The sequence below is a fragment of the Aegilops tauschii genome, chromosome 2 (assembly GCF_002575655.3).
Source record: "Aegilops tauschii subsp. strangulata cultivar AL8/78 chromosome 2, Aet v6.0, whole genome shotgun sequence".
Classification (NCBI taxonomy): domain Eukaryota; kingdom Viridiplantae; phylum Streptophyta; class Magnoliopsida; order Poales; family Poaceae; genus Aegilops; species Aegilops tauschii.
Window position 1 is genome coordinate 608,076,934 of NC_053036.3, and position 24,521 is coordinate 608,101,454.

Sequence of the window (24,521 nt, forward strand, 5' to 3'; positions counted from 1 at the left end):
GAAGAAAATGAGAGGAACAACAAGAAGGAGAACACCAAGAACTCCAAGATCTAGATCCAAGGGGTTCCCCTCACATAGAGGAGAAAGTGATTGGTGGAAATATAGATCTAGATCTCCTCTCTCTTTTCCCTCAAAAACTAGCAAGAATCCATGGAGGGATTGAGATTTAGCAAGCTCGAAGAAGGTCAAAAATGGGGGAAGAACACGAGCTCAAAGGATAAGGTTCATTGGGGAAAAGACCCCCTTTTATAGGTGGGGAAAAATCCAACCGTTATGCTCACAACCCGCACAGAGCGGTACTACCGCTCATCCTCACGGTACTACCGCTAGGGGTAGCGGTACTACCGCTAGGGGTAGCGGTACTACTGCTTGCGAGCGGTACTAAAAAAATACATCCGTGCCTACCACCGCTGGACTTGTGACGAGTTTTTTGTCCGGAGCGGAAGTAGCCACGGAAGTAGCCGCGGTAGTACCGCTCCCAAGAGCGGTAGTAAAAAATTACATCCGCTCCTGTCCGTGGTAGTACCGCTGCAGCCTTTTCAGAACACCAAAACTACCACAACTTCTGCAAACGGACTCCGAATTCGACGTAACCAAGTTTGTTGGAAAGCTAACGACATGGGCTAACACAATCTTGAAAGAAATATCAATAAGAAGCAAATGAGAGAAGGCCCATAAGAAAATGGTGAGAACACTTCCTCGGATAAGACCGAAAACCTCCAACACGAAAACATCATAGAAGACGCATGCGAACTCCGTTTTCGATGAACTCAAGCTTGTCATCAAGATGACCATAAGCTCTAAGACTCACAAAGAGAACCAAAGAAGAACCAAGAAACATGATGCAAGGATGCAATGGTTTGAGCTCTCTACTAACGATACGATCAAGCTACCAACTTGAGAGCCCCCCTTGATAGTACGGCAAACGATCCTATAACCCGGTCTCCCAACTACCACCATGAGACCGGTAAAATAGAAAACCTATCAAGGGCAAACCTTTGCCTTGCACATGGTCCACTTGAGCTAGATGATGATGATCTTGACTCCCTCAAGTTGGACCACCTTTCTTGATTGCGTTGTCTCGATGAAGACTAGATGATTGCTCCCCCATACTCCACTATGGGTGAGTCACTCTTCGGTACACCTTCACAAGTGATTGCGTTGGCTCGATTAAGGCTAGTTGATTGCTCCCCCATACTCCACTATGGATGAGTCACTCTTCGGTACACCTTCACAAGTCCATTGTCACCACAATGGACGGCAAGCTACAAGCATGATTTCTTCGTGATGCTCCACTTGAACTTGCACAACACAACCTTGATTACAATCACCACTTGATGTCATCCTTTCCATGGGTTGTATGATATCTTCCTCTTGACGCAAGCCCATGGACACGTACCTAACCCCACATAGAACTCTCACATAGACCATGGGTTAGTACACAAAGTGCAATGGACAATGCTTACCATACCATGGGATCACTTGATCCCTCTCGGTACATCTTTTACGCTTTGTGAGTTGATCAACTTGATTCACTCTTGACTTAGTCTTGGTCAACCTTGAATCTTTCCAACTCTCTTCGTTTGAATGATGTCTTGAAGGTAAACATGAATGATCACACAATCTTCTTCTTCAAGACATGCTTTCAATAAGCTCAACACTCACGTGACCAATCTTTGGATAATTCCTTAATAGCACCTTGGTCAACACATAAACTCCTTGAAACCAACACATGGACTTCAAGAAATGCCTATGGACAAATCCTTCAAATATAACTCAATGCAACCATTAGTCCATAGAGAATGTCATCAATTACCAAAACCACACATGGGGGCATCGCATGTCCTTTCACCCGCAACCCGCGGCGCGGCGCGGCGTGGCGTGGCGAGGCGGGCGGCGGAGAAGGAGTGCGCGAGGGCCTGTTCTCTTCTCAAGCTCCAATAGCATGTAGAAGAGAAACCCTTATAAGGAGGTCCAACTCCTCTTCCACTTCCGGGGTGGGACTAAACTTCCCACTACACCTAGTGCCATATAACCCACATGGGTCCTTAGAGATTTTTCAGAAATTGCCATATGGGCCTAGAGCCCATCTCAAATTTCAGCAATCCCCCACCAGATCTCGAGGGCCCATTGTGTCCTCTGTTTCAATTACTGTTTCGATATACCATGGTTTCAGTGAAGACCTGTTAAGGTTGAACTTCACCTAGAGCAAGCAGCTACACTTCTTCACAATTGAACAATGGACTAAGCCTTGAATTGTCAGTTTGGCGTAAAGAAATTTCACCACATGTCTTACTAGTACTAGGCTGCCGAAGGCTGATACGTCCATTTTGCATCATGCTTTTATATCGATATTTATTGCATTATGGGCTGTTATTACACATTATGTCACAATACTTATGCCTATTCTTTCTTATTTTACATGGTTTACATAAGGAGGGAGAATGCCGGCAGCTGGAATTCTGGGCTAGAAAAGGAGCAAATATTAGAGACCTATTCTGCACAACTCCAAAAGTCCTGAAACTCCACGAAAGTTGTTTTCGGAAATAATAAAAAATACTGAGCTGAAGAATACCAGAGGGGGCCCACACCCTGGCCACGAGGGTGGGGGGCGCGCCCTACCCCCCTGGGCGCGCCCCCTGCCTCGTGGGCCCCCTGTTGGCCCTCCGGTTCCCATCTTCTGCTATATGAAGTCTTTCGTCCAAAGAAAAATCATAAGCAAGCTTTCGGGACGAGACTCCGCCGCCACGAGGCGGAACCTTGGCGGAACCAATCTAGGGCTCCAGCGGAACTGTTTTGCCGGGGACACTTCCCTCCGGGAGGGGGAAATCATCGCCATCGTCATCACCAACGCTCCTCTCATCGGGAGGGGGCCAATCTCCATCAACATCTTCACCAGCACCATCTCCTCTCAAACCGTAGTTCATCTCTTGTATCCAATTCCTGTCTCTAAGTCTGGGATTGGTACCTGTAGGTTGCTAGTAGTGTTGATTACTCCTTGTAGTTGATGCTAGTTGGTTTATTTGGTGGAAGATCATATGTTCAGATCCTATATGCATATTAATACTCCTCTGATTATGAACATGAATATGCTTTGAGAGTAGTTACGTTTGTTCCTGAGGACATGGGAGAAGTCTTGCTATTAGTAGTCATGTGAATTTGGTATTCGTTCGATATTTTGATGAGATGTATGTTGTCTCTCCTCTAGTGGTGTTATGTGAGCGTCGACTACATAACACTTCACCATTATTTGGGCCTAGAGGAAGGCATTGGGAAGTAATAAGTATATGATGGGTTGCTAGAGTGACAGAAGCTTAAACCCTAGTTTAGGCGTTGCTTCGTAAGGGGCTGATTTGAATCCATATGTTTCATGCTATGGTTAGGTTTACCTTAATACTTCTTTTGTAGTTGCGGATGCTTGCAATAGGAGTTAATCATAAGTGGGATGCTTGCCCAAGTAAGGACAGCACCCAAGCACCAGTCTACCCACATATCAAATTATCAAAGTACCGAACGCGAATCATATGAATGTGATGAAAACTAGCTTGACGATAATTCCCATGTGTCCTCGGGAGCGCTTTCCTTTATATAAGAGTTTGTCCAGGCTTGTCCTTTGCTAAAAAAAGGATTGGGCCACCTTGCTGCACTTTACATACTTTTGTTACTTGTTGCTTGTTACAAATTATCCTATCACAAAACTATCTGTTACCTATTATTTCAGTGCTTGCAGAGAATACCTTGCTGAAAACTACTTATCATTTCCTTCTGCTCCTCGTTGGGTTCGACACTCTTACTTATCGAAAGGACTACGATAGATCCCCTATACTTTTGGGTCATCAAGACTCTTTTCTGGCGCCGTTGTCGGGGAGTGAAGCGCCTTTGGTAGGTGGAATTTGGTAAGGAAAAATTTATATAGTGTGCTGAAATTTACTGTCACTTGTTACTATGGAATGTAATCCTCTGAGGGGCTTGTTCGGGGTATCTTCACCCTGACCAGTAGAGCAAAGAGTTCCTCCTCAACCTACTGAACCTACTGAAAATGAAAATGTCTACTTTGAAATTCCTTCGGGTATGTTAGAAAAACTGCTAGCTAATCCTTTTGCAGGAGATGGAACATTACATCCTGATGAGCACCTAATATATGTGGATGAAGTTTGTGGATTATTTAAGCTTGCAGGTATGCCCGATGATGTTATCAAGAAGAAGGTCTTCCCTTTATCTTTGAAGGGAGATGCATTGACATGGTATAGGCTATGTGATGATATGGGATCATGGAACTACAAATGATTGAAATTGGAATTTCATCAGAAGTTTTATCCTATGCATCTTGTTCATCGTGATCGCAATTATATATATAATTTTTGGCCTCGCGAAGGAGAAAGCATCGCTCAAGCTTGGGCGAGGCTTAAATCAATGTTATATTCATGCCCCAATCAGGAGCTCTCAAGAGAAATGATTATTCAAAATTTTTATGCTCGGCTTTCTGATAACAATCGCACCATGCTCGATACTTCTTGTGTTGGCTCTTTTATGATGAAGACTATTGAATTCAAATGGGATTTATTGGAAAGAATTAAATGCAACACTGAAGATTGGGACCTCGACGAAGGTAAGGAGTCAGGTATGACACCTAAGTTTGATTGTGTTAAATCTTTTATGGATACCGATGTTTTCCGTAAATTTAGCACTAAATATGGACTTGACTCTGAGATAGTAGCTTCTTTCTGTGAATCTTTTGCTACTCATGTCGATCTCCCTAAGGAGAAGTGGTTTAAATATCATCCTCCCATAGAAGTAAAAGTAGTTGAACCTATTAAAGTTGAAGAAAAGACTATCACTTATAATGATCCTATTGTTCCTACTGCTTATGTTGAGAAACCACCTTTCCCTGTTAGAATAAAGGATCATGCTAAAGCTTCAACTGTGGTTCATAAAAGAAATATTAGAACTTATACACCTCCCGAGCAAGTTAAAGTTGAACCTAATATTGCTATGGTTAAAGATCTCTTGGCTGATAATATTAATGGGCATGTTATTTATTTCTGTGCTGAAACTGCTAGAATTGCTAAACCTTGTGCTAAAGATATGCATAGACCTATGGTAGGCATGCCTGTTATTTCTGTTAAAATAGGAGATCATTGTTATCATGGCTTATGTGACATGGGTGCTAGTGCTAGTGCAATACCTCATGACTTATACAAAGAAATTATGCATGATATCGCACCTGCTGAGATAGAAGATATTGATGTTACCATTAAGCTTGCCAATAGAGATACTATATCACCAATTGGAATTGTTAGAGATATTGAAGTCTTGTGTGGGAAAACTAAATATCCTGCTGATTTTCGTGTTCTTGGTTTCCCACAAGATAGCTTTTGTCCCATTATATTTGGTAGACCCTTCTTGAACACTGTTAATGCTAGGATAGACTGCAAAAAGGATGTTGTTACCATTGGTTTGGGTGATATGTCTCATGAGTTCAATTTCTCTAAATTTAGTAGACAACACCGTGAAGAGGAATTACCTAGCAAAGATGAAATTATTGGTCTTGCTTCTATTGTCGTACCTCCTAGTGATCCTTTAGAACAATATTTGCTAGACCATGAAAATGATATGTTTATGAATGAAAGAAGGGAAATAGATGAAATATTCTTTAAACAGGGACCTATTCTGAAACACAACTTGCCTGTTGAAATCCTAGGGGATCCTCCTCCACCCAAGGGTGATCCCGTGTTTGAGCTTAAACCATTGCCTGATACTCTTAAGTATGCTTATCTTGATGAAAAGAAGATATATCTTGTTATTATTAGTGCTAACCTTTCAGAGAAGGAGGAAGAAAATTATTGAAAACTCTGAAGAAGCACCATGCTGCTATCGGATATACTCTTGATGATCTTAAGGACATTAGTCCCACTCTATGTGAACATAAAATAAATTTGGAGAAAGATGCCAAACCAGTTATTTATCATCAACGACGGCTGAATCCTAAGATGAAAGAAGTGGTAAGAAAGGAAATACTAAAGCTCCTTGGGGCTGGTATAATCTATCCCGTTGCTGATAGTCAGTGGGTAAGTCCTGTCCATTGTGTCCCTAAGAAGGGAGGTATTACTGTTGTTCCTAATGATAAAGATGAATTGATTCCGCAAAGAATTATTACAGGTTACAGGAGGGTAATTTATTTCCGAAAATTAAATAAAGCTACTAAAAAAGATCATTGCCCTTTGCCTTTCATTGATCAAATGCTAGAAAGATTATCCAAACATACACATTTTTTGCTTTCTAGATGGTTATTCTGGTTTCTCACAAGTACCAGTGTCAGCTAATGATCAAGCTAAGACCACTTTTACTTGTCCTTTCGGTACTTTTGCTTATAGACGTATGCCTTTTGGTTTATGTAATGCACCTGCTACCTTTCAAAGATGCATGATGGCTATATTCTCTGATTTTTGTGAAAAGATTTGTGAGGTTTTCATGGACAATTTCTCCGTTTATGGATCCTCTTTTGATGATTGCTTAAGCAACCTTGATCGAGTTTTGCAGAGATGTGAAGAAACTAACCTTCTCTTGAATTGGGAGAAGTGCCACTTCATGGTTAATGAGGGTATTGTCTAGGGTCACAAAATTTCTGAAAGAGGCATTGAAGTTGATAAAGCTAAAGTTGATGCTATTGAAAAGATGCCGTGTCCCAAGGACATCAAAGGTATAAGAAGTTTCCTTGGTCATGCCGGGTTTTATAGGAGGTTCATTAAGGACTTCTCAAAAATTTCTCGACCTCTGACTAATTTACTACAAAAAGATATACCATTTGTCTTTGATGATGATTGTGTAGAAGCATTTGAAATACTTAAGAAAGCATTGATTTCTGCACCTATTGTTCAGCCACCTGATTGGAATTTACCTTTTGAAATTATGTGTGATGCTAGTGATTATGCTGTAGGTGCTGTTCTTGGGTAAAGAGTTGATAAGAAATTAAATGTTATTCAATATGCTAGTAAAACTCTAGACAATGCCCAGAGAAATTATGCTACTACTGAAAAAGAATTTTTAGCAGTTGTATTTGCTTGTGATAAGTTCAGACCTTATATCGTTGATTCTAAAGTAACCATTCACACGGATCATGCTGCTATTAAATACCTTATGGAAAAGAAAGTTGCTAAACCTAGACTTATTAGATGGGTTCTCTTCCTACAAGAATTTGATTTGCATATTATTGATAGAAAGGGAGTTGAGAACCCCGTTGCAGACAACTTGTCTAGGTTAGAAAATGTGCCTGATGACCCACTACCTATTGATGATAGCTTTCCTGATGAACAATTAAATGTCATAAATGCTTCTCGTACTGCTCCGTGGTATGTTGATTATGCCAATTACATTGTTGCTAAATTCATACCACCTAGTTTCACATACCAGCAGAAGAAAAAGTTTTTCTACGATTTGAGACATTACTTTTGGGATGACCCACATCTTTATAAAGAAGGAGTAGATGGTGTTATTAGACGTTGTGTACCTGAGCATGAATAGGAACTGATCGTACGCAAGTGTCACTCCGAGGCTTATGGAGGACACCACGCGGAGATAGAACTGCGCATAAGGTATTGCAATCCGGTTTTTATTGGCCTACTCTCTTCAAGGATGCCCGTAAGTTTGTCTTATCTTGTGATGAATGCCAAAGAATTGGTAATATTAGTAGACGTCAAGAAATGCCTATGAACTATTCACTTGTTATTGAACCATTTGATGTTTGGGGCTTTGATTATATGGGACCGTTTCCTGCCTCTAATGGATATACACATATTTTAGTTGCTGTTGATTACGTTACTAAGTGGCTAGAAGCTATTCCAACTAGTAGTGCTGATCATAACACTTCTATTAAGATTCTTAAAGAAGTTATTTTTCCGAGGTTTGGAGTCCCTAGATATTTAATGACTGATGGTGGTTCACATTTCATTCATGGTGCCCTTCGTAAAATGCTTGCTAAGTATGATGTTAATCATAGAATTGCATCTCCTTATCACCCACAGTCTAGTGGACAAGTAGAATTGAGTAATAGAGAACTCAAAAATTAATTTTGCAAAAGACTGTTAATAGATCTAGAAAGAATTGGTCCAAGAAACATGATGATGCATTATGGGTCTATAGAACTGCATATAAAAATCCTATGGGTATGTCTCCGTATAAAATGGTTTATGGAAAAGCATGTCACTTACCTCTCGAATTAGAACATAAGGCATATTGGGCTATTAAAGAACTCAAATATGATTTCAAACTTGCCGGTGACAAGAGGTTATTTGTGTTGGGGAACGTAGTAATTTCAAAAATTTCCTACGCACACACAGGATCATGGTGATGCATAGCAACGAGAGGGGAGAGTGTTGTCCGCGTACCCTCGTAGACCGAAAGCGGAAGCGTTAGCACAACGCGGTTGATGTAGTCGTATGTCTTCACGATCCGACCAATCAAGTACCGAACGCACGGCACCTCCGAGTTCAGCACACGTTCAGCTCGATGACGTCCCTCGAACTCCGATCTAGCCGAGCTTTGAGGGAGAGTTCCGTCAGCACGACGGCGTGGTGACGATGATGATGTTCTACCGACGCAGGGCTTCGCCTAAGCACCGCTACGATATTATCGAGGTGGATTATGGTGGAGGGGGGCACCGCACATGGCTAGGAGATCAAGAGATCAATTGTTGTGTCTCCAAGGGGTGCCCCCCTCCCCATATATAAAGGAGTGGAGGAGGGGGAGGGACGATCCTCTCTATGGCGCGCCCTAGGGGAGTCCTACTCCCACTGGGAGTAGGATTCCCCCCTTCCAAGTAGTAGGAGTAGGAGTCAAGGAAAGGGGAGAGAGAAGAGAAGGAAGGAGGGGGCGCAGCCCCTCCACCTAGTCCAATTCGGAGTAGGCCTTGGGGGGGCGCCCAGCCTCTCCCCTCTTTTTCCCCTAAAGCCCAATAAGGCCCATATACTCCCCTGTGAATTCCCGTAACTCTTTGGTACTCCGAAAAATACCCGAATCACTCGGAACCTTTCCGATGTCCGAATATAGTCGTCCAATATATCGATCTTTACGTCTCAACCATTTCAAGACTCCTCGTCATGTCCCCGATCTCATCCGGGACTCCGAACTACCTTCGGTACATCAAAACACATAAACTCATAATATAACCGTCATCGAACTTTAATCATGCGGACCCTATGGGTTCGAGAACAATGTAGACATGACCGAGACACGTCTCCGGTCAATAACCAATAGCGGAACCTGGATGCTCATATTGACTCCCACATATTCTACGAAGATCTTTATCGGTCAAACCGCATAACAACATACGTTGTTCCCTTTGTCATCGGTATGTTACTTGCCCGAGATTCGATCGTCGGTATCTCAATACCTAGTTCAATCTCGTTACCGGCAAGTCTCTTTACTCGTTCCGTAATACATCATCCTGCAACTAACTCATTAGTTGCAATGCTTGCAAGGCTTATAGTGATGTGCATTACCGAGTGGGCCCAGAGATACCTCTCCGACAATCGGAGTGACAAATCCTAATCTCGAAATACGCCAACCCAACAAGTACCTTCGGAGACACCTGTAGAGCACCTTTATAATCACCTAGTTACGTTGTGATGTTTGGTATCACACAAAGTGTTCCTCTGGTAAACGGGAGTTGCATAATCTCATAGTCATAGGAACATGTATAAGTCATGAAGAAAGCAATAGGAGAATACTAAACGATCGTGTGCTAAGCTAACGGAATGGGTCAAGTCAATCACATCATTCTCCTAATGATGTGATCCCGTTAATCAAATGACAACTCATGTCTATGGCTAGGAAACATAACCATCTTTGATCAATGAGCTAGTCAAGTAGAGGCATATTAGTGACACTATGTTTGTCTATGTATTCACACATGTATTATGTTTCCGGTTAATACAATTCTAGCATGAATAATAAACATTTATCATGATATAAGGAAATAAATAATAACTTTATTATTGCCTCTAGGGCATATTTCCTTCAGTCTCCCACTTGCACTAGAGTCAATAATCTAGATCATATCGCCATGTGATTTAACATCAATAGTTCACATCACCATGTGATTAACACCCATAGTTCACATCGTCATGTGACCAACACCCAAAGGGTTTACTAGAGTCAATAATCTAGTTCACATCGCTATGTGATTAACACCCAAAGAGTACTAAGGTGTGATCATGTTTTGCTTGTGAGATAATTTTAGTCAACGGGTCTGTCACATTCAGATCCGTAAGTATTTTGCAAATTTCTATGTCTACAATGCTCTGCACGGAGCTACTCTAGCTAATTGCTCCCACTTTCAATATGTATCCAGATTGAGACTTAGAGTCATCTGGATCAGTGTCAAAATTTGCATCGACGTAACCCTTTACGACGAACCTTTTGTCACCTCCATAATCGAGAAACATATCCTTATTCCACTAAGGATAATTTTGACCGTTGTCCAGTGATCTACTCCTATATCACTATTGTACTCCCTTGCCAAAATCAGTGTAGGGTATACAATAGATCTGGTACACAGCATGGCATACTTTATAGAACCTATGGCCAAGGCATAGGGAATGACTTTCATTCTCTTTCTATCTTCTGCCGTGGTCGGGCTTTGAGTCTTACTCAATTTCACACCTTGTAACACAAGCAAGAACTCTTTATTTGACTGTTCCATTTTGAACTACTTCAAAATATTGTCAAGGTATGTACTCATTGAAAAAACTTATCAAGCATCTTGATCTATCTCTATAGATCTTGATGCTCAATATGTAAGCAGCTTCACCGAGGTCTTTCTTTGAAAAACTCCTTTCAAACACTCCTTTATGCTTTTGCAGAATAATTCTACATTATTTCCGATCAACAATATGTCATTCACATATACTTATCAGAAATGTTGTAGTGCTCCCACTCACTTTCTTGTAAATACAGGCTTCACCGCAAGTCTGTATAAAACTATATCCTTTGATCAACTTATCAAAGCGTATATTCCAACTCTGAGATGCTTGCACCAGTCCATAGATGGATCGCTGGAGCTTGCATATTTTGTTAGCACCTTTAGGATTGACAAAACCTTCTGGTTGCATCATATACAACTCTTGTTTAATAAATCCATTAAGGAATGCAGCTTTGTTTATCCATTTGCCATATTTCATAAAATGCGGCAATTGCTAACATGATTTGGACAGACTTAAGCATAGATACGAGTGAGAAACTCTCATCGTAGTCAACACCATGAACTTGTCGAAAACCTTTTTGCGACAATTCTAGCTTTGTAGATAGTAACACTATATCAGCATCCGTCTTCCTCTTGAAGATCCATTTAATCTCAATGGCTAGCCGATCATTGGGCAAGTCAATCAAAGTCCATACTTTGTTCTCATACATGGATCTCATCTCAGATTTCATGGCCTCAAGCCATTTTGCGGAATCTGGGCTCACCATCGCTTCTTCATAGTTCGTAGGTTCGTCATGGTGTAGTAACATAACCTCCAGAACATGATTACCGTACCACTCTGGTGCGGATCTTACTCTGGTTGACCTATGAGGTTCGGTAACAACTTGATCTGAAGTTTCATGATCATCATCATTAACTTCCTCACTAATTGGTGTAGACGTCACACGAACTGGTTTCTGTGATGAACTACTTTCCAATAAGGGAGCAGGTACAGTTACCTCATCAAGTTCTACTTTCCTCCCACTCACATCTTTCGAGAGAAACTCCTTCTCTAGAAAGATTCCAAATGTAGCAACAAAAGTCTTGCCTTCGGATCTGTGATAGAAGGTGTACCCAACAGTTTCTTTTGGGTATCCTATGAAGACACATTTCTCCGATTTGGGTTCGAGCTTATCAGGTTGAAGCTTTTTCACATAAGCATCGCAGCCCCAAACTTTAAGAAACGACAACTTTGGTTTCCTGCCAAACCACAGTTCATAAGGCGTCGTCTCAACGGATTTCGATGGTGCCCTATTTAACGTGAATGTAGCTGTCTCTAAAGCATATCCCCAAAACGATAGTGGTAGATCGGTAAGAGACATCATAGATCGCACTATATCTAATAAAGTACGGTTATGGCGTTCGGACACACCATTACACTGTGGTGTTCCAGGTGGCGTGAGTAGTGAAATTATTTCACATTGTTTTAACTGAAGGCCAAACTCGTCACTCAAATATTTTACCTCTGCGATCATATCGTAGAAACTTTTATTTTCTTGTTAAGATGATTCTCCACTTCACTCTGAAATTCTTTGAACTTTCCAAATGTTTCCGACTTGTGTTTCATCAAGTAGATATACCCATATCTGCTCAAATCATCTGTGAAGGTCAGAAAATAACGATACTTGTCGTGAGCCTTAACACTCATCGGACCGCATACATCAGTATGTATTATTTCCAATAAGTCAGTTTCTCGCTCCATTGTTCCGGAGAACGGAGTCTTAGTCATCTTTCCCATGAGGCATGGTTCGCAAGCATCAAGTGATTTATAATCAAGTGATTCCAAAAGTCCATCAGTATGGAGTTTCTTCATGCGCTTTACACCAATATGACCTAAATGGCAGTGCCACAAATAAGTTGCACTATCATTATTAACTTTGCATCTTTTGGCTTCAATATTATGAAAATGTGTATCACCACGATCGAGATCCAACAAACCATTTTCATTGGGTGTATGACCATAGAAGGTTTTATTCATGTAAACAGAACAACAATTATTCTCTAACTTACATGAATAACCGTATTGCAATAAACATGATCCAATCATATTCATGCTCAACGCAAACACTAAATAACATTTATTTTAGGTTCAACACTAATCCTGAAAGTATAGGGAGTGTGCGATGATGATCATATCAATCTTGGAATCACTTCCAATACACATCGTCACTTCACCCTTAACTAGTCTCTGTTCATTCTGCAACTCCCGTTTCGAGTTACTACTCTTAGGAACTGAACCAGTATCAAATACTGAGGGGTTGCTATAAACACTAGTAAAGTACACATCAATAAGATGTATATCAAATATAGCTTTGTTCACTTTGCCATCCTTCTTATCCACCAAATACTTGGGGCAGTTCCGCTTCCAGTGACCAGTCCCTTTGCAGTAGAAGCACTTAGTCTCAGGCTTAGGTCCAGACTTGGGCTTCTTCACTTGAGCAGCAACTCGCTTGTCGTTCTACTTGAAGTTCCCCTTCTTCCCTTTGCCCTTTTCTTGAAACTAGTGGTCTTGTCAACCATCAACACTTGATGTTTTTCTTGATTTCTACCTTCATCGATTTCAGCATCACGAAGAGCTTGGGAATCGTTTTCGTTATCCCTTGCATATTATAGTTTATCACAAAGTTCTAGTAACTTGGTGATAGTGACTAGAGAACTCTGCCAATCACTGTCTTATCTAGAAGATTAACTCCCACTTGATTCAAGTGATTGTAGTACCCAGACAATCTGAGCACATGCTCACTGCTTGAGCTATTCTCCTCCACCTTTTAGCTATAGAACTTGTTGGAGACTTCATATCTCTCAACTCGGGTATTTGCTTGAAATATTAACTTCAACTCCTGGAAAATCTCATATGGTCCATTCGTTCAAAACATATTTGAAGTCCCGATTCTAAGCCGTTAAGCATGGTGCACTAAACTATCAAGTAGTCATCATACCGAGCTTTTGTCAAAACGTTCAGAACGTCTGCATCTGCTCCTGCAATAGTTCTGTCACCTAGCGGTGCATCAAGGACATAATACTTCTATGAAGCAATGAGGTTAATCCTCAGATCACGGACCAAGTCCGCATCATTGCTACTAACATCTTTCAACTTAGTTTTCTCTAGGAACATATCAAAACAAAACAGGGGAGCTAAACGCGAGCTATTGATCTACAACATAGATATGCTAATACTACCAGGACTAAGTTCATGATAAATTGAAGTTCAATTAATCATATTACTTAAGAACTCCCACTTAGATAGACATCCCTCTAATCTTCTAAGTGATCACGTGATCCAAATCAACTAAACCATGTCCGATCATCACGTGAGATGGAGTAGTTTCAATTGTGAACATCACTATGTTGATCATATCTACTATATGATTCACGCTCGACCTTTCGGTCTCCGTGTTCCGAGGCCATATCTGTTATATGCTAGGCTCGTCAAGTTTAACCTGAGTATTCCGCGTGTGAAACTGTTTTGCACCCGTTGTATTTGAACGTAGAGCCTATCACATCCGATCATCACGTGGTGTCTCAGCACGAAGAACTTTCGCAACGGTGCATACTCAGGGAGAACACTTATACTTTGATAATTTAGTGAGAGATCATCTTAAAATTCTACCGTCAATCAAAGCAAGATAAGATGCATAAAAAGATAAACATCACATGCAATCAATATAAGTGATATGATATGGCCATCATCTGTTGGGGATCGTTGCAGAAATTAAAAATTTTCTACGCATCACCAAGATCAATCTATGGAGTCATCTAGCAACGAGAGAGAGGAGTGCATCTACATACCCTTGTAGATCGCGAGCGGAAGCGTTCAAGTGAACGGGGTGGATGGAGTCGTACTCATCGTGATCCAAATCACCGATGACCGAGCGCCGAACGGACGGCACCTCCGCGTTCAACACACGTACGGTTGGGAAGACGTCTCCTCCTTATTGATCCAGCAAGGGGGAAGGAGAGGTTGATGGAGACCCAGCAGCATGACGGCGTGGTGGTGGAAGTAGCGGGGATTCCAACAGGGCTTCGCCAAGCGCTGCGGGAGGAGGGAGATGTGTCACGGGAGGGAGAGGGAGGCCCCAAGGCTTGGGTACTGCTGCCCTCCCTCCCCCCTCTTTATATAGGGCCCCTGGGGGGGCGCCGGCCCTAGGAGATGCAATCTCCAAGGGGGGGCGGCGGCCAAGGGGGTGGCTTGCCCCCCAAGCCAAGTGGGGCGCCCCCATCCCTAGGGTTTCCAACCCTAGGCGCAGGGGGAGGCCCAAGGGGGGCGCACCAGCCCACCAGGGGCTGGTTCCCCTCCCACTTCAGCCCATGGGGCCCTCCGGGATAGGTGGCCCCACCCGGTGGACCCCCGGGACCCTTCCGGTGGTCCCGGTACAATACCAGTGAGCCCCGAAACTTTCCCGGTGGCCGAAACTGGACTTCCTATATATAATTCTTCACCTCCGGACCATTCCGGAACTCCTCGTGACATCCGGGATCTCATCCGGGACTCCGAACAACTTTTGGATTTCCGCATACTAATATCTCTACAACCCTAGCATCACCGAACCTTAAGTGTGTAGACCCTACGGGTTCGGGAGACATGCAGACATGACCGAGACGACTCTCCGGTCAATAACCAACAGCGGGATCTGGATACCCATGTTGGCTCCCACATGTTCCACGATGATCTCATCGGATGAACCACGATGTCGAGGATTCAATCAATCCCGTATTCAATTCCCTTTGTCAATCGGTACGTTACTTGCCCGAGATTCGATCGTCGGTATCCCAATACCTTGTTCAATCTCGTTACCGGCAAGTCACTTTACTCGTACCGTAATGCATGATTCCGTGACCAAACACTTGGTCACATTGAGCTCATTATGATGATGCATTATCGAGTGGGCCCAGAGATACCTCTCCGTCATACGGAGTGACAAATCCCAGTCTCGATTCGTGCCAACCCAACAGACACTTTCGGAGATACCCGTAGTGCACCTTTATAGCCACCCAGTTACGTTGTGACGTTTGGCACACCCAAAGCACTCCTATGGTATCCGGGAGTTGCACAATCTCATGGTCTAAGGAAATGATACTTGACATTTGGAAAAGCTCTAGCAAACGAACTACACGATCTTGTGCTATGCTTAGGATTGGGTCTTGTCCATCACATCATTCTCCTAATGATGTGATCCCGTTATCAATGACATCCAATGTCCATAGTCAGGTAACCATGACTATCTGTTGATCAACGAGCTAGTCAACTAGAGGCTCACTAGGGACATGTTGTGGTCTATGTATTCACACATGTATTACGATTTCCGGATAACACAATTATAGCATGAACAATAGACAATTATCATGAACAAGGAAATATAATAATAACCATTTTATTATTGCCTCTAGGGCATATTTCCAACAGTCTCCCACTTGCACTAGAGTCAATAATCTAGTTACATTGTGATGAATCGAACACCCATAGAGTTCTGGTGTTGATCATGTTTTGCTCTAGGGAGAGGTTTAGTCAACGGATCTGCTACATTCAGGTCCGTATGTACTTTAGAAATATCTATGTCTCCATTTTGAACACTTTCACGAATGGAGTTGAAGCGACGCTTGATATGCCTGGTCTTCCTGTGAAACCTGGGCTCCTTGGCAAGGGCAATAGCTCCAGTGTTGTCATAGAAGAGAGTCATCGGGCCCAACGCATTGGGAATAACTCCTAGGTCGGTAATGAACTCCTTCACCCAGATTGCTTCTTGTGCTGCCTCTGAGGCCGCCATGTATTCCGCTTCACATGTAGATCCTGCCACAACGCTTTGCTTGCAACTGCACCAGCTTACTGCCCCACCATTCAAAATATACACGTATCCGGTTTGTGACTTAGAGTCATCCAGATCTGTGTCGAAGCTAGCATCGACGTAACCCTTTACGACGAGCTCTTCGTCACCTCCATAAACGAGAAACATATCCTTAGTCCTCTTCAGGTACTTCAGGATATTCTTGACCGCTGTCCAGTGTTCCATGCCGGGATTACTTTGGTACCTTCCTACCAAACTTACGGCAAGGTTTACATCAGGTCTGGTACACAGCATGGCATACATAATAGACCCTATGGCCGAGGCATAGGGGACGACACTCATCTTTTCTCTATCTTCTGCCGTGGTCGGGCATTGAGCCGTGCTCAATTGCACACCTTGCAATACAGGCAAGAACCCCTTCTTGGACTGATCCATATTGAACTTCTTCAATATCTTGTCAAGGTACGTACTTTGTGAAAGACCAATGAGGCGTCTTGATCTATCTCTATAGATCTTGATGCCTAATATGTAAGTAGCTTCTCCAAGGTCCTTCATTGAAAAACACTTGTTCAAGTAGGCCTTTATGCTTCCCAAGAATTCTATATCATTTCCCATCAACAATATGTCATCCACATATAATATGAGAAATGCTACAGAGCTCCCACTCACTTTCTTGTAAACACAGGCTTCTCCATAAGTCTGTGTAAACCCAAACGCTTTGATCATCTCATCAAATCGAATGTTCCAACTCCGAGATGCTTGCACCAGCCCATAGATGGAGCGTTGGAGCTTGCATACCTTGTTAGCATTATTAGGATCGACAAAACCTTCCGGCTGCATCATATACAATTCTTCCTTAAGAAAGCCGTTAAGGAATGCCGTTTTGACGTCCATCTGCCATATCTCATAATCATAGTATGCGGCAATTGCTAACATGATTCGGACGGACTTCAGCTTCGCTACGGGTGAGAGAGTCTCATCGTAGTCAACCCCTTGAACTTGTCGATAACCCTTAGCGACAAGTCGAGCTTTATAGATGGTAACATTACCATCCGCGTCTGTCTTCTTCTTAAAGATCCATTTGTTTTCTATCGCTCGCCGATCATCGGGCAAGTCTGTCAAAGTCCACACTTTGTTTTCATACATGGATCCTATCTCGGATTGCATGGCTTCAAGCCATTTGTTGGAATCTGGGCCCGCCATTGCTTCTTCATAGTTCGAAGGTTCACCGTTGTCTAACAACATGATTTCCAGGACAGGGTTGCCATACCACTCTGGTGTGGAACGTGTCCTCGTGGACCTACGAAGTTCAGTAGTAACTTGATCCGAAGTACCTTGATCATCATCATGAGCTTCCTCCCCAGTCGGTGCAGGCACCATAGGAACATCTTCCCGCGCTGCGCTACTTTCCGGTTCGGAAGGGGTGACTCTCACCTCATCAAGTTCCACTTTCTTCCCACTCACTTCTTTCGAGAGAAACTCTTTCTCCAGAAAGGACCCGTTCTTGGCAACAAAGATCTTGCCTTCGGATCAGAGGTAGAAGGTATACCCAATGGTTTCCTTAGGGTATCCTATGAAGACGCATTTTTCCGACTTGGGTTCGAGCTTTTCAGGTTGAAGTTTCTTGACATAAGCATCACATCCCCAAACTTTTAGAAACGACAGCTTAGGTTTCTTCCCAAACCATAATTCATACGATGTCGTCTCAACGGATTTCGATGAAGCCCTATTTAAAGTGAATGCGGCAGTCTCTAAAGCATAGCCCCAAAATGAGAGCGGTAGATCGGTAAGAGACATCATAGATCGCACCATATCCAATAGAGTGCGATTACAACGTTCGGACACACCATTTCGCTGAGGTGTTCCAGGCAGTGTGAGTTGTGAAACTATTCCACATTTCCTTAAGTGTGTGCCAAATTCGTGACTCAAATATTCCCCTCCACGATCTGATCGTAAGAATTTTATTTTCCTGTCACGTTGATTCTCAACCTCACTCTGAAATTCCTTGAACTTTTCAAAGGTCTCAGACTTGTGTTTCATTAGGTAGACATACCCATATCCACTCACGTCATCAGTGAGAGTGAGAACATAACGATAGCCTCCGCGAGCCTCAACACTCATTGGACCGCACACATCAGTATGTATGATTTCTAATAAGTTGGTTGCTCGCTCCATTTTTCCGGAGAACGGAGTCTTGGTCATTTTGCCCATGAGGCATGGTTCGCATGTGTCAAATGATTCATAATCGAGAGACTCTAAAAGTCCATCAGCATGGAGCTTCTTCATGCGCTTGACACCAATGTGACCAAGGCGGCAGTGCCACAAGTATGTCGGACTATCGTTATCAACTTCACATCTTTTGGCATCCACACTATGAATATGTGTAACATCACGTTCGAGATTCATTAAGAATAAACCATTGACCAGCGGGGCATGACCATAAAACATATCTCTCATATAAATAGAACAACCATTATTCTCGGATTTAAATGAGTAGCCATCTCGCATTAAACGAGATCCAGATACAATGTTCATGCTCAAAGCTGGCACTAAATAACAATTATTGAGGTTTAAAACTAATCCCGTAGGTAAATGTAGAGGTAGCGTGCCGACGGCGATCACATCGACCTTGGAACCCATTCCCGACGCTCATCGTCACCTCGTCCTTTGCCAGTCTCCGTTTATTCTGCAGCTCCTGCTTTGAGTTACAAATATGAGCAACCGCACCGGTATCAAATACCCAGGAGCTACTACGAGTGCTGGTAAGGTACACATCAATAACATGTATATCACATATACCTTTGGTGTTGCCGGCCTTCTTGTCCGCTAAGTACTTGGGGCAGTTTCGCTCCCAGTGACCACTTCCCTTGCAATAAAAGCACTCAGTCTCAGGCTTGGGTCCATTCTTTGGCTTCTTCCCGGCAACTGGCTTACCGGGCGCGGCAACTCCCTTGCCGTCCTTCTTGTAGTTCTTCCTACCCTTGCCTTTCTTGAACTTAGTGGTTTTATTCACCATCAACACTTGATGTTCCTTTTTGATCTCCACCTCCGCTGATTTCAGCATTGAATATACCTCAGGAATGGTCTTTTCCATCCCCTGCATATTGAAGTTCATCACAAAGCTCTTGTAGCTCGGTGGAAGCGACTGAAGGATTCTGTCAATGACCGCATCATCCAGGAGATTAACTCCCAACTGAGACAAGCGGTTGTGTAACCCAGACATTTTGAGTATGTGCTCACTGACAGAACTATTTTCCTCCATCTTACAACTGAAAGAACTTGTCGGAGACTTCATATCTCTCGACCCGGGCGTGAGCTTGGAAAACTATTTTCAGCTCTTCGAACATCTCATATGCTCCGTGTTGCTCAAAACGCTTTTGGAGCCCCGGTTCTAAGCTGTAAAGCATGCCGCACTGAACGAGGGAGTAATCATCAGCACGCTGCTGCCAAGCGTTCATAACGTCTTGGTTCTCTGGGATGGGTGCTTCACCTAGCGGTGCTTCTAGGACATAATCTTTCTTGGCAGCTATGAGGATGATCCTCAGGTTCCGGACCCAGTCCGTATAGTTGCTACCATCATCTTTCAGCTTGGTTTTCTCTAGGAACGCGTTGAAGTTGAGGGCAACATTAGCGTGGGCCATTTGATCTACAAGACATATTGTAAAGATTTTAGACTAAGTTCATGATAATTAAGTTCATCTAATCAAATTATTCAATGAACTCCCACTCAGATAGACATCCCTCTAGTCATCTAAGTGAAACATGATCCGAGTCAACTAGGTCGTGTCCGATCATCACGTGAGACGGACTAGTCAACATCGGTGAACATCTTCATGTTGATCGTATCTTCTATACGACTCATGCTCGACCTTTCGGTCTTCCGTGTTCCGAGGCCATGTCTGTACATGCTAGGCTCGTCAAGTCAACCTAAGTGTATTGCGTGTGTAAATCTGGCTTACACCCGTTGTATTCGAATGTTAGAATCTATCACACCCGATCATCACGTGGTGCTTCGAAACAACGAACCTTCGCAACGGTGCACAGTTAGGGGGAACACTTTCTTGAAATTATTGCGAGGGATCATCTTATTTAAGCTACCGTCGTTCTAAGCAAATAAGATGTAAAACATGATAAACATAACATGCAATCAAATAGTGACATGATATGGCCAATATCATTTTGCTCCTTTTGATCTCCATCTTCGGGGCGCCATGATCATCTTCGTCACCGGCATGACACCATGATCTCCATCATCATGATCTCCATCATCGTGTCTTCATGAAGTTGTCACGCCAACAATTACTTGTACTTCTATAGCTAACGTGTTTAACAATAAAGTAAAGTAATTTACATGGCGTTGTTCAATGATACGCAGGTCATACAAAAATAAAGACAACTCCTATGGCTCCTGCCGGTTGTCATACTCATCGACATGCAAGTCGTGATTCCTATTACAAGAACATGATCAATCTAATACATCACATATATCATTCATCACATCCTTTTGGCCATATCACATCACACGGCATATGCTGCAAAAACAAGTTAGACGTCCTCTAATTGTTGTTGCATGTTTTTACGTGGCTGCTATAGGTTTCTTAGCAAGAACGTTTCTTACCTACGCCAAAACCACAACGTGATATGCCAATTTCTATTTACCCTTCATAAGGACCCTTTTCATCGAATCAGTTCCGACTAAAGTGGGAGAGACAGACACCCGCTAGCCACCTTATGCAACTAGTGCATGTCAGTCCGTGGAACCTGTCTCACGTAAGCGTACGTGTAAGGTCGGTCCGGGCCGCTTCATCCCACGATGTCGCCGAAACAAGATAAGACTAGTAGTGGCAAGAAAGTTGACAACATCTGCGCCCACAACAAGTTTGTGTTCTACTCGTGCACAGAAACTACACATAGACCTAGCTCATGATGCCACTGTTCGGGATCGTTGCAGAAATTAAAAAAATTCTACGCATCACCAAGATCAATCTATGGAGTCATCTAGCAACGAGAGAGAGGAGTGCGTCCACATACCCTTGTAGATTGCGAGCGGAAGCGTTCAAGTCAACGGGGTGGATGGAGTCGTACTCGTCGTGATCCAAATCACCGATGACCGAGCGCCGAACGGACGGCACCTCCGCGTTCAACACACGTACGGTTGGGAAGACGTCTCCTCCTTCTTGATCCAGCAAGGGGGAAGGAGAGGTTGATGGAGACCCAGCAGCATGACGGCGTGGTGGTAGAAGTAGCGGGGATTCCAACAGGGCTTCGCCAAGCGCTGCGGGAGGAGGGAGATGTGTCACGGGAGGGAGAGGGAGGCCCCAAGGCTTGGGTACTGCTGCCCCCCCTCCCCCCTATTTATATAGGGCCCCTGGGGGGCGCCGGCCCTAGGAGATGCAATCTCCAAGGGGGGCGGCGGCCAAGGGGGTGGCTTGCCCCCCAAGCCAAGTGGGGCGCCCCCACCCCTAGTGTTTCCAACCCTAAGCGCAGGGGGAGGCCCAAGGGGGCGCACCAGCCCACTAGGGGCTGGTTCCCCTCCCACTTCAGCCCATGGGGCCCTCCGGGATAGGTGGCCCCACCCGGTGGACCCCCGGGACCCTTCCGGTGGTCCCGGTACAATACCGGTGACCCCCGAAACTTTCCCGGTGGCCGAAACTGGACTTCCTATATATAATTCTTCACCTCCGGACCATTCCGGAACTCCTCGTGACGTCCGGGATCTCATCCAGGACTCCGAACACCTTTTGGATTTCCGCATACTAATATCTCTACAACCCTAGCGTCACCGAACCTTAAGTGTGTAGACCCTACCGGTTCGGGAGACATGCAGACATGACCGAGACGACTCTCCGGTCAATAACCAACAGCGGGATCTGGATACCCATGTTGGGTCCCACATGTTCCACGATGATCGCATCGGATGAACCACGATGTCGAGGATTCAATCAATCCCGTATTCAATTCCCTTTGTCAATCGGTACGTTACTTGCCCGAGATTCGATCGTCGGTATCCCGATACCTTGTTCAATCTCGTTACCGGCAAGTCACTTTACTCGTACCGTAATGCATGATCCCGTGACCAAACACTTGGTCACATTGAGCTCATTATGATGATGCATTACCGAGTGGGCCCAGAGATACCTCTCCGTCATACGGAGTGACAAATCCCAGTCTCGATTCGTGCCAACCCAACAAACACTTTCGGAGATACCCGTAGTGCACCTTTATAGCCACCCAGTTACGTTGTGACGTTTGGTACACCCAAAGCACTCCTATGGTATCCGGGACTTGCACAATCTCATGGTATAAGGAAATGATACTTGACATTAGGAAAAGCTCTAGCAAACGAACTACACGATCTTATGCTATGCTTAGGATTGGGCCTTGTCCATCACATCATTCTCCTAATGATGTGATCTCGTTATCAATGACATCCAATGTCCATAGCCAGGAAACCATGACTATCTGTTGATCAACGAGCTAGTCAACTAGAGGCTCACTAGAGACATGTTGTGGTCTATGTATTCACACATGTATTACGATTTCCGGATAACACAATTATAGCATGAACAATAGACAATTATCATGAACAAGGAAATATAATAATAACCATTTTATTATTGCCTCTAGGGCATATTTCCAACATCATCATCTTGTGCTTGTGATCTCCATCGTCACCGGCATGACACCATGATCTCCATCATCTTGATCTATATCAATGTGTCATCACATGGTCGTCTCGCCAACTATTGCTCTTGCAACTATTGCTATCGCATAGCGATAAAGTAAAGCAATTATTTGGCGCTTGCATCTTATGCAATAGAGAGACAACCATAAGGCTTTTGCCAGTTGCCGATAACTTCAACAAAACATGATCATCTCATACAACAACTTATATCTCATCACGTCTTGACCATATCACATCACAACATGCCCTGCAAAAACAAGTTAGACGTCCTCTACTTTGTTGTTGCAAGTTTTACGTGGCTGCTACGGGCTGAGCAAGAACCGTTCTTACCTACGCATCAAAACCACAACGATAGTTTGTCAAGTTGGTGCTGTTTTAACCTTCGCAAGGACCGGGCGTAGCCACACTCGGTTCAACTAAAGTTGTTGAAACGGACACCCGCCAGCCACCTGTGTCCAAAGCACGTCGGTAGAACCAGTCTCGCTTAAGCGTATGCGTAATGTCGGTCCGGGCCGCTTCATCCAACAATACTGCCGAACCAAAGTATGACATGCTGGTAAGCAGTATGACTTATATCGCCCACAACTCACTTGTGTTCTACTCGTGCATATAACATCTACGCATAAAACCATGCTCGGATGCCACTGCTGGGGAACGTAGTAATTTCATTTCCTACACACACACAGGATCATGGTGATGCATAGCAACGAGAGGGGAGAGTGTTGTCCACGTACCCTCGTAGACCGAAGGCGGAAGCGTTAGCACAATGCGGTTGATGTAGTCGTACGTCTTCACGATCCGACCGATCAAGTACGCACGGCGCCTCCGAGTTCATCATACGTTCAGCTCGATGACGTCCCTCGAACTCCAATCCAGCTGAGCTTTGAGGGAGAGTTCCGTCAGCACGACGGCATGGTGACGATGATGATATTCTACCAACGCAGGGCTTCGCCTAAGCACCGCTATGATATTATCGAGGTGGATTATGATGGAGGGGGGCACCGCACACGGCTAAGAGATCAAGAGATCAATTGTTGTGTCTCCAAGGGGTGCCCCCTCCCCGTATATAAAGGAGTGGAGGAGGGGGAGGGCCGGCCCTCTCTATGGCGCGCCCTAGGGGAGTCCTACTCCCACTGGGAGTAGGATTCCCCCCTTCCAAGTAGTAGGAGTAGGAGTCAAGGAAAGGGGAGAGAGAAGAGAAGGAAGGAGGGGGCGCAGCCCCTCCCCCTAGTACAATTCAGACTAGGCCTTGGGGGGGCGCCCAGCCTCTCCTCTCTCTTTCCCCTAAAGCCCAATAAGGCCCATATACTCCCCG